Genomic DNA, 11,429 nt, shown 5'->3' with positions numbered 1-11,429 from the left:
TATATTAATTAAAATATAATATAAATAAATAAAAAAAGAAAATAAAATAAATAATATATATTAATTAATAATTGTCTTTAAATAATAATAAAATAAAAATTAATAATAACAAAAAGGACAAAAAAACAAAAAAAAACACAAAAACTCATAAAAAATAATAATTAAAAACCTAATTAAGGGGTGCCGTTAGCAATGGGGTGGGGTGCCATTAGCCCACCCCAAAATTAAAGGTTGGACTTGAAGTGACAGGAGTGCTTTTTAATTGTTGAAAATGTGATCCCAGACTCCCAAGTTTACTTTGAACTTTGAAGTCTCCCAATTGGTTCAATGGAACGGTCAAAAAGTCTCTACGGAATATAATTACAGGTATTCCAAAGTTATCTTATTTGAATACTAATTTGACACCACCCACATACATACATATATATATATATATATATTAACTGTGAATGTCGAGAACAGTTTTTATATAGCTAGATTAATTTTATGAAGTCCTAAAATTGATAGTCAAATAAACATTTTGTGAGCTTGATAATTATAATTGGTTGCTTGCATATTTTTTTTTATGTTTTTTATAATTAACAAATATAACAGTTAAACATTAACATAACTAACTTTTTGAGAAAGTTTTGAAGAATCTGTTATAAAAAAGTAGGTTAAAATATGTAGAATCTTATTTTTCTTCATTTTAGAAAATCTATTCAATATGCTCTTACACGAGTATATACATATGGGTAATAGGTACAAAAATACCAATAAACTTTTAGGCACACAAATGCTGCATAAATTAAATTAAACCAAACAAATACAGTAAATCTTCCACACTTATAGAATCTTGTTGGTCCTGGTTAAGACCAACAATCAAACCAGGATTCCGTTTTGCAGCCTCACGAATAATTTCATTACCCTCTGTAGTGTCCCGGCTATTGTAGTACGTGTGTCGCCCAGGGCGTAAGGGGGCGAAATGGCGGATTCCCCTACTACATTAAAATACCTCGCATTTTATGATAAAATATAAAAAGAAACCTTGGTTTATCCCAAACAATGGGTGGCTCTGCGATTTCTTATGGCATAGGCATCCCGTGTAATTCAGTCTTATGATAACCCCAATTTAGGTTTAATAGCATATCTCAACAGGGGACAACCATACTTGTTCAATTTATCTCTCTCAAAAACACATTTTTTCTATACATTTTGTGGATGCAAATGATTTTTGTCATATATCGTCTTTAATGACCAATGGCGACTTATAATGTAGATCTTACTAGTTAACTAAAATTAATGTGACGAGATCTATCGTAAATGACATACGATAAATTACATGTTAATATTAAATTTCTTGCATCAATAACAAACCAATGATGAAGTGACGACTGTTTGCTTGACCCATGTGATTGAACTGACAGTTTAACACAATATCAAGCTAGTTTGATCCATTTTCAGAGTTTAACACTTTTGAATTTATATATTTTATTAAATAATTTCATACATATACATACATTTATATCAAAAAAAAATACCAACTCGTTTAACGAAGTTTTTAATGACCGTTAGATGGAAGAATCGTATTTGAACGTTTTTACAAACTACAGTAGCCATCTTTGTAATTTCAAAACTACATGAACAAAATTGTTATTTTCGACAAATTACAGGGACCAATTTTGTAGTCTACTCTAAAAATCAATGTGGTTTTCAATTAAAAAAATATGGAACTTATGTTTAAGCATAAATGACTAAATATGCAAAATTGTTTTTATTTTATTATTTTTAAAAATAAAATTCACTATTATTACAATCATAAACAACCTTTAAAGTCATCCTCTTAACAATCCTTAATGGACATGAAGGGGATGTTTATTTTTAATAAAAAAAACTCTTAATGTTCTCTTAAGTGTGAATCGGTCAGACATAAAAAGATTCAGTGTGTTTTTTTTTTTTTTTTTTCAGTTAAGAGCTTAAAAGCTCTTATTAGGTCTGAAAATTTAAGTGGTTGCGAAACCTCTTATTACCTCTTATTTCAAATCGTTGTCTACCTACTCTGATCTCTTTGCGCTCGGTTTCTCTAGATCAACTCTTCTGTCTCGATCTCTCATCTCTCAACTTTGTCAACTGTCGATCCATATCAACTCTCGATCTCTCATCTTCAAACTTCAGATTTCAGACGCAAAAAACAAACAGTCTGACTGATTCAGATTTCAGACTTCAGCACAACCTCTTAAAAATCATAAATAAATTCAGACTTCAGCACCTCTTAAAAAACAAATGCCACCGAAGTAAACTTCATCAATTATTTACTCTATATATGAAGCCATTTTTCAGGCAAGAATTTCGACAAATCATGACCATCAATGCATTATTGAGTTATATTTAGAGGCAGTTAATCAAATACTTATTTGAATAAGTGTTTACCAAGTCACATTATCTTATCAAATGAATATAATAAGGACCAAAAATCTTACTCAGTAAGAGTAAATACATGGATCGAGAGTTTTATCCGGTAAATGAGAACGACGATTCTTACCACGGTTAACACTTACTTCTTGTATACGGTACCGTATTACTGGATTAAAATCTTACTTGATAAGGAAGTGATAATGTAAAATTTTACCGGCTAAACTTTTATCGGGCAAGTGTTTGGTAAATATCGTCTTAGGGGCTGTTTACCAAACGCTTACCCGGGTAAGTGTTTACCGGCAAAATTCAACATTATCACTTACTTACCGGGTAAGATTTTAGTCCAACAAAACAGAATCGTACGCAACAATTTACCCGGTAAACGCTAACCGTGGTAAGAGTCATCGCTCTCACTTACTAAGTAAGACTTGTCGCCCTCACTTACTGGGTAAGACTCTCGGTCCTTACCTTCGCTCTTACCGGATAAGAATCTTAGTCCTTCCATATTTATCAGGTAATGTATTGTGACTTGGTAAACGTTTACCCAGATAAACGTTTGATAAATGGTCGCATTAATATTTTATAAATATTGTATTCTTTTTATAAATTTAACATTTAAAATAATATAGATATATAAAGGGAGTTGGTGGTTATTATTGGTCACATGGGTAGATTCTCTTTATACATGACCACAATTAGGGGAAGGATTTGAGCACAAATCTCATCCCAAAACAGCTATCATAAGCTTTATTTGATTGAGTAAATTGCATTAAAATATAACTAACTTTTACATGATTTTTATTTTGGGAATTAATTTTTTAAAATTTTATTTAGAAGTCTCTATCAAACTTTTTATTTATTTAAGGGTCTAGTTGACCTGTTAATGCTGATATCATTCAGATCTTTTGTCAACTAAGATATTTGATGTCATATTAATTTTTTATTTTAAAACTAATATTTCACGTCATATTTAGAATTGCAAAATAATTATAGAAAAATAACTAAAATTCGTTTTTTTTTCTTCAAAAAATAATGCAACAAAATCTATTTTTCATTTTCAAATCTCATTTTTTTTAATTCAGATATCGAATTAAAGATTTTTTTTTTTAAAAAATCCAAATTACCACAATAAAAATTGTTTTTACTAATACAATAAAAAATTAATTTAATAGAAAAAATTAATTGATACAGTAAAAAATAAATATTAAATATCACATTCAAAATTTTTGTATCTAACCAATTCGTATCAATATTAAAGTTTAAATCAAATTTAGCAAATCAAACCAAAAGTTTGATATAGACCCTTAAATTACTTGTTACTTGTTCAACAGATCAACCAGACCTTTAAATAAATAACTTTTTTTATAGAGACTCTTAAATGACGATTTTAAAAGTTTGTTCCCCAAAATAAAAATAAGGTGAAATTTTTTTCTATTTTAATACAATTTTCTTTTTTTTATTTGATAAAATAAAAAAATTTAAGGTTGAATTTACATTTGATCCCCTCAAAAGTCAACATTGTCTGCTGTTAACAGTTATTTTTAGAGTAAATTACGTTTTCACCCATCAGGTTTGTTAAATGTTGTGATTTATGTTTGTATGTTTTATTATTTATTGTTATTTTTGTTTTTAAATTAATTTCCAACTTTAAGGAGGTGTTTGGGATTGATTATAAAAAAAATTATTGACTTATTTTGGTGTGATATTGATAATAAACACTTTTGATTGTTTGGATAAACAACTTATACCGGTGCCAAACCGGTAATAAGAATTTTTTGAAAAAAGTTAAATCATTCTAACTTATAATAAGTCAATAGACTTTTGTAAAAAACATAAGTTATTTCAAATAAGCAATCCCAAACACCCCTTAAGTTTAAAGACTTTATAGTAAACTGCAAATTTGGTCCATGTGGTTTGCTGAAAAATAACACTTTTTCGTTCTCATAGTTTCAAAATTACAAAATTACCATCGTGATTTACAAAAACATATGATTTTGGACTTTTCCTCTAACGACAGTTAAAATATTTCGTTAAATGAAGGGCATTTTCGTTTCTTTTATTAATTTATTCGTTTTTTACCCAATCAAAAACCACAGGGACCAAAATCATAAATCAATTTTGATTGGGTAAAGAGAAAAAATCAATAAAATTATGGAAATGCCCTCATTTATAATTTTTTTTAATGACCATCAGAGGAAGGGACCGAATCCAAATGTTTTTTACAAATCACGATGATCATATTGTAATTTTAAAACTGAAGGGACAAAAAATGTTATTTTCAACAAATCACATATACCAAATTTGTGGTTTGCTCAAGATTTTATTATTAAATGAATTATATAGATCATCAAATCCGATAGCACAATTTAACTCTTGGAAACAAATATGTGCAGAGATGAGATGCACCAGATCAATTCTCGAATCAAACATGATTTATGAGTAAATTTAAGATTAAAGGTGATCAAGTGTCTAGATCTTTTCTTACATTTTCTTATCTTAACTTTTTTTCTTACACGATCATTTATTTTGAAATAATTCATGATGTATTCTACGTATATATTCATTCAACAGGAAAGAATTATGCAAACTTATTTATTGTTTTAAATTTCTTAATTTCCGATATATTGTTTCCATATGCGTAGAATAAATAGCGAAAATAAATATAAATAACTCTTTCTTGAGTGCATATAATAAAAATATGTTCTTAGTGAAGCAATCCAACAAATCTCTCATTTTAAATAATATTTTTTATTCTTTAGGTGCACAATTGCACAAACCCAACTTAAATTATATTTAGAGGTAGTTTGGTTTGATGGAATGGTTTTTAAAGATTTAGATTTTATAGAATTATGGAAAATGAGTAAATTGTATGAAAAAATAACGTATTTTAATTTGATTTATATTTTGGGTAACGTAATTTTAAAACTTTTATTTTGGTACTTAATATGTAAAGTTTTAAACATTTAAGTACTCGGGTAACCGGTTTAAATATTAAGCGGTTACCATGCTGATGTGACGAGTGATGTGGTATTCAACTCAGTATTACCATGCAATTTGCCCATTTAGATTTATAAAGATTTGGATTTGGAAGGATTTGGAATGAAATGAAATTATATTTTTATAAATAAATTTTATAAAAAAGTAATTAAAATATCTTTTTATTAATGAGTTAATATAAAGCAAGTGTTTTAAACATATTTTAAAACATTCTTGTATAGAAATTTTACGAAATCTGATGAAATCCCAACCACTCCAGTGGATTTCAAAATCTTATGTTTGAAGGATTTCAAATCCGAACAATCCGATAAACCAAACATGGATTCAAAATCCATTATATTCTCGCAAATCAAAAAGACCCATATTTTATCTCATTATTTATTTAATGTTTCATGAGATATAACTATTTTTCATTCTATTTAAAACAATAATATATATATATATATATATATATAAAGGGTTGGGTTCACGTGAGACAAAATATTTTTCATGAGACCCGTAAGACCAATTTGTGTTCATTGATAAACTTTATAAGTTAATGATCTAACAGTCTAAAGTTGCACGATGACAATTTTGTGATTATTGAGAAGTTTCGTGGCGTTTATGAATGTTCAGATTGTCAGATTATAGATTTAATCCAAGGGTCGATAATTGGTTTTACAGGTCTCACGAAAAAAACTTTGGTCTTACATGATCCCAAATATATATATATATATATATATATATATATATAGAAAGTTTGTTTCAAATACAACATGTCGCATTTGTACAACCAATACAACCCAATAAATTGAGATATTTATGGAAATGATGAGAGTTCGTTTATTATGATTTGAATATTTATGGAAGATGAATATGGTTTATTAATTATGATCAATACTTTATATTAGGAAACAATCAAAACTTCTATGAAATCACRTATTAATCAAATGAAATGGACGGTTGAGATTGAGTTGTATTGGTTGCACAAATGTCAAGGGTTGTATAATAACCAACCTATATATATATATATATATATATATATATAATCATCTTATATTATAATGTTGCAACAATAATTAGAGTAAAATGACTATACACTTAAAGTAAGCGACAAAATTAATTGCAGATTTCTTTTGAAAATGTGGATCCACAATAAAAAGTAAAGTAAACTACATATTTGGTTCATGTTCGTTGAAAATGACTCATTTAATTTATACCCTTTTAAAATTATAAGATGATTATCGTTTATCATGTCAAAAAACCAAAAAAAATGCACTAAACGAGGGCAACAGTCGGTAATAGGGGAAATGAGAGATGATTCCACCAATCATAGTTTGCAAAACGTCCAGATTTGATTCCCTCTTTAAGTTGACTTTAATTTTTTTTCATTAAATAAGGGTATTTTTGTCATTTTATCAATTACTTTGTTTTTTTACCAATAAAAAACTACAAAATCGATTTTGTTTGGATGAAAGACAAATAAATTGACAAAATGATGAAAATGTTCATCATTTAACGGGATTTTGTAATGATTGTTAGAAGGGGCCAAATCTAAACGTTTTTAAACCCACAATTACTATTTTGTAGTTTCAAAGAGCAAATATTACTCAAAAATCAGGTTTTAAATTTTCAGATTTTAATACATTCTGATTTTATATAAACACATTATTTTCAGTTTTAAATATAAATATCAGGATATTTATTAATATTCGAAAATCACAAGTGTTTTGGTGTTTAACAAAAATAAGGTCTAGTTTGGTAAATTTATCAAAAAAAACAAATCAATGAATGGATGAGATTTTGACTATCAGATAATCTTTGACCAACCAATGGTTGGTTGACTGGTTTAAGGTGCTCAAATTCAATGTATTCTTCTCCATTTTTGTCGTTTATTTAACATAGTCTTATGTAAAATACATCATGAAGTGATCCCTCTACTGTCATGCGTCATCGCCGTTTTAGTGCAAAATGTGCAATGACTTTAGCCTTTGGGCCTATGGTCATTGCATTGCATGGGCCCAATATGAAGTTGTATCAAATCAAAGATAGATATAGATATTGTATCAATTTAATGACTTTTAAAGAAATTCACAACTTATTCAGTCAGTTATATATAATTGTTTATTTGTGGTTTAATGATATAGAAAGTGGCTTATTCAATAAGTTATTATAAATCTGTCTCTCCCAAGTCCCAATTAAAAACATACTTATCTCATTTATGAAAAAATCATCTCAAACAAAAACATTCTCAATCTATGCATACGTATTAATCCACACATAAAACTTTATTCATATATGACTTAATGAAAAACCAACCACACAATCATTTGGTATGCTACCAAAACGAAAAAAGCAATCCATGGATAGATTTGGCGTTGCTTACAAACGCCTCATGAAATAGCGTACAATCAATGTCGTCTAGTATTGTGGTTGAGAGTTCTGTTATAATGGAGGTGCATATTTATATTCTCCGATCGGAAAAAGAATATCGATTCTTCTATAGATAATGAATTTGAGAAGTTTAATTCTCTGGTTGACAGAATGTTTTGCTACTGATACTCGAAAAAACCCTCTTCCTCAAAATATACCAAACTCAACATAAATGGATCAGCCCTTTGTATATGGTTATAAATAGGTGTGCACATCCAAGATGCGCGTGGAATGGCCTCCAACTCTCTCATTTCTAGCGGTATGTGAGTCTTTGGCTTTCTAGCAGATCAAGGGTTCATACCTCACAAAATGTGAGGAGGATATGTGAGTTTATCTATTCCAATTTGCCGTATATAAATATTATATACTTAAAAAAACACAGCTAGACTTTCCCTTTAAGAAAAGAGGGGAGGGGGTTCAAGGGATGGTGAATCTACTGCTAGGGGTGCTCAAAAACCCGACCAACCCGATCAACCCAACCCGAAGCAACCCGATGTCTAATCGAGTTGTAAAATTGTCAAACCGTAGGTATTGGGTTGATATTGAGTTACTATTATTTGAACCAACCCAACCCGATGAACCCGATATCCTTTTATTTATTGGATTTAATATGATTGTTGAATTTCTATTAATATATACATTAGACAATTACACTATCATGTATATTTTTCATATACACATATTTTCAATCTAATCATATCTCTATATAACTCATTCAGTAACTGTGAACATATATATGTAAATTGAGAAAATTAATTGAATGTGATATACGTAAGAAATATGAATAAGTTGTATCAAATGGTTGATGATGAAAAAGAAATTATGAGTAGAGAAATAACATATTCAAGGTTAGAAAAATATTTTAATATATCAAAGTATCAACCCGATCAACCCTTACGGGTTGGGTTGGGTTAAGATTTTTCCAAACCGCAAGCATTGGGTTGAGTTTTTCAAATGTCCTCAACCCGATTAACCCAACCCATGAGCACCCTTATCTGCAGCAATTGATCTAGGTGGAGTTGCACTTAGAATTGGAAAGATATTCAATTCATTGATCTATTAAGTAGCACGAAGTCCTAGTTTTCCTCAATATTGTGTATAAACCAATAATAATTCGTACGTAAAAAATTTATCATGTACTAATCAATTATATTTTGTACCAACTTTCTATGGTTGGTACGTATCATGTGTTTTTTTGTACCAAATTCAAGTTACATAAACGAAAACCGTCAATTTGTTCAAAATTTTAAGTTTCTAGGTAATATGTGATGTTTAAGGGTTTCTAATTGCAAGAAATAGAACTTGTAAAATATAAATGTTCAAACGATATAGTTAAAATTACAATATTTAGTATTTAATACATAAAAAAACTATTAAATAATTAAATAATGTAAAATTCATAGTATGTGACTTCTAATACCATATATCTATGGATGGCAAAAAAAACTAAAAATCGAAATTTTTAGGTCGGGCTGAGAACTTCTTATTAGGGATGGGGCGAAGATCGTGGACATATTCGGGGAAGGAATGGGACGAGGTGGGGATCATCGGCCCAACCAAGCCCAATATGTGTGTCTATATATTTATAGGGGCATAGTCAAATGAGAACTAGATAGTTTATGGTAACTGTGAAGTCCAAGACAAAGCCAATCATTTTAGATAATTAATGTTATTTATTAAAATAAAACAAATGTATTATTCAATTTACTTTAATTAGTTTAATATTTCAATTTACTTTAATTATTTTAATATATATATATATACACACACACATGGACACACATGGACCAAATCCGATGGCCTTCTCCGGCGGCACCCACTACCACTTTAGTGACCTCCTCCGGTCATCTTGTCTGACCAAGACGCCGTTTCCGATGGTCGACCACTAAACACCCACTTGTGAGCATTCCCGATAGCTAGCCCCCATCTTTGTACCTGTGACCCCCTCACTACCTATCTCCCTTCTTTCATCCTCGCCACAGTTGGTATCATAGTGGTACAAAAGCTTACTTGGTGTGTTTTGGGTATCACATTGTGTATCTTGGTGTATTTTGGGTATCATATGGTGTTCGTCGGATGCCGGAGGTAGGAGAAAGAGAGATAAAAAAAATTAAAATGTCTAAAACGCCCTTTAATTATAATTTTAAGTCAAATTACCAAAAATATTAGTTGCCTAATTTATCCATTGATTTGTGGTTTGAGATTTGATCTCATAGTTTTCACAAACTAATCAGTTCTCTCTTGAATAGACCTCTCTCTCTCAGTCTCTCTCTCTCTCTCTCTATATATATATATATACACACACTTCGAATCACGTAGGACCAACCTATTTTCGTGAGACCAATTAATTATAACTATACCAATTTAATTGGTACTATTGACATGCACGTTCACCGTTCACTAGCTTAAAACACAAAAAAAATGATAAAGTGTAAGATCTGAAGTGTATGTTGGGTAAAGTGGTGATGGATAACTTGCACCGGTGGTTCAATACATCCTATTTTGGTACTTTTTAAGCAAAAGTTTCTTAATCGATTTGCTTTCAATCAAATAGCTTTTTCATTAGTTTTGTAATCATTGGGTTAGCAAGTTTATTATATGTTAATCATTATATTTATCAAAATTAACAAAAATTTATCAAATGTAGCCTTTGACCTTCTAAAAGGTTAGAGGTTTAAACCTCACAAAATGTGAAAAAGATGTGTCAGTTTATTTGTTGCATTTGTCGTATATAAATATTATATATTTAAAAAAAATTATAATATATCAAAAATAAATGATAATAGATAATCTTACAAAAACTATTTTCTTGTCAAACATAAAAAACCCTGAAAATGCTGAGAGAAATATGAGGGAGAAGACAACAAGTATCGAAGTCAATGAGTTTGAAATGTGATTCAAGATAGACATTGGCTCTTATTCTTTGAATTAAGCATCGTTATGTGAATTAGAATGCATTCCAATTTGACTGGTGAAGTCCCTGGAGTTTAACGACGACTCTAGGACGTCGATTTCGTGATATCATCGTGGGAGAGTGGTAGTCGGTGCAACAATGGGTTAAAACTCATTTGTTCGTCAATTTTACTTCAATTAGTGGCTATATATTGTTAGGTTTTATTCATTAACGTGCTAAGGACTACACCTAAAAGAAAATCGACCAAAATGATTGGAAATTTTGAAATTCAAAAGTCGTCATCGGATCACGTCTAGCGATTCAAGTATTTTCTCGGGTATGGAAGGAAATGCCCATATCCACTTTATGTGGACTCGTCTCTCGTTGTGGGCCGAAGTTGATTGTTAGGTATTCATATCCTATGCAATTGAGCTGGCAACGCCATATAAACATTACTTGCTAGATGTTGATAACCATTGTGTGTAGTTAACTGGGTTGTAGATGTTTTGTCGTAAATGTATGTGGTCGCTACTTCTCGTATAAGGGACTTTTGACGTATTTATACTATATTATAAAGCATTTGACAAAAACTTTTTTTATGCATAAAGTACTGTTTATTGATGCATATCTATACTATCTTATAAAGTATTTGGCTAAAACTTTTAAAAACTCTTAAACCCGTTCATCCCTATCCGATTTCATCCCATATCTGAATTCGTGTAACTAACTGCAG

The sequence above is a fragment of the Cynara cardunculus genome (genome assembly GCF_001531365.2).
Source record: "Cynara cardunculus var. scolymus isolate 2C chromosome LG 13, CcrdV1, whole genome shotgun sequence".
Lineage (NCBI taxonomy): Eukaryota > Viridiplantae > Streptophyta > Magnoliopsida > Asterales > Asteraceae > Cynara > Cynara cardunculus.
The sequence above is the reverse complement of the archived record's forward strand: the minus strand, read 5'-3'. Positions refer to the sequence as shown.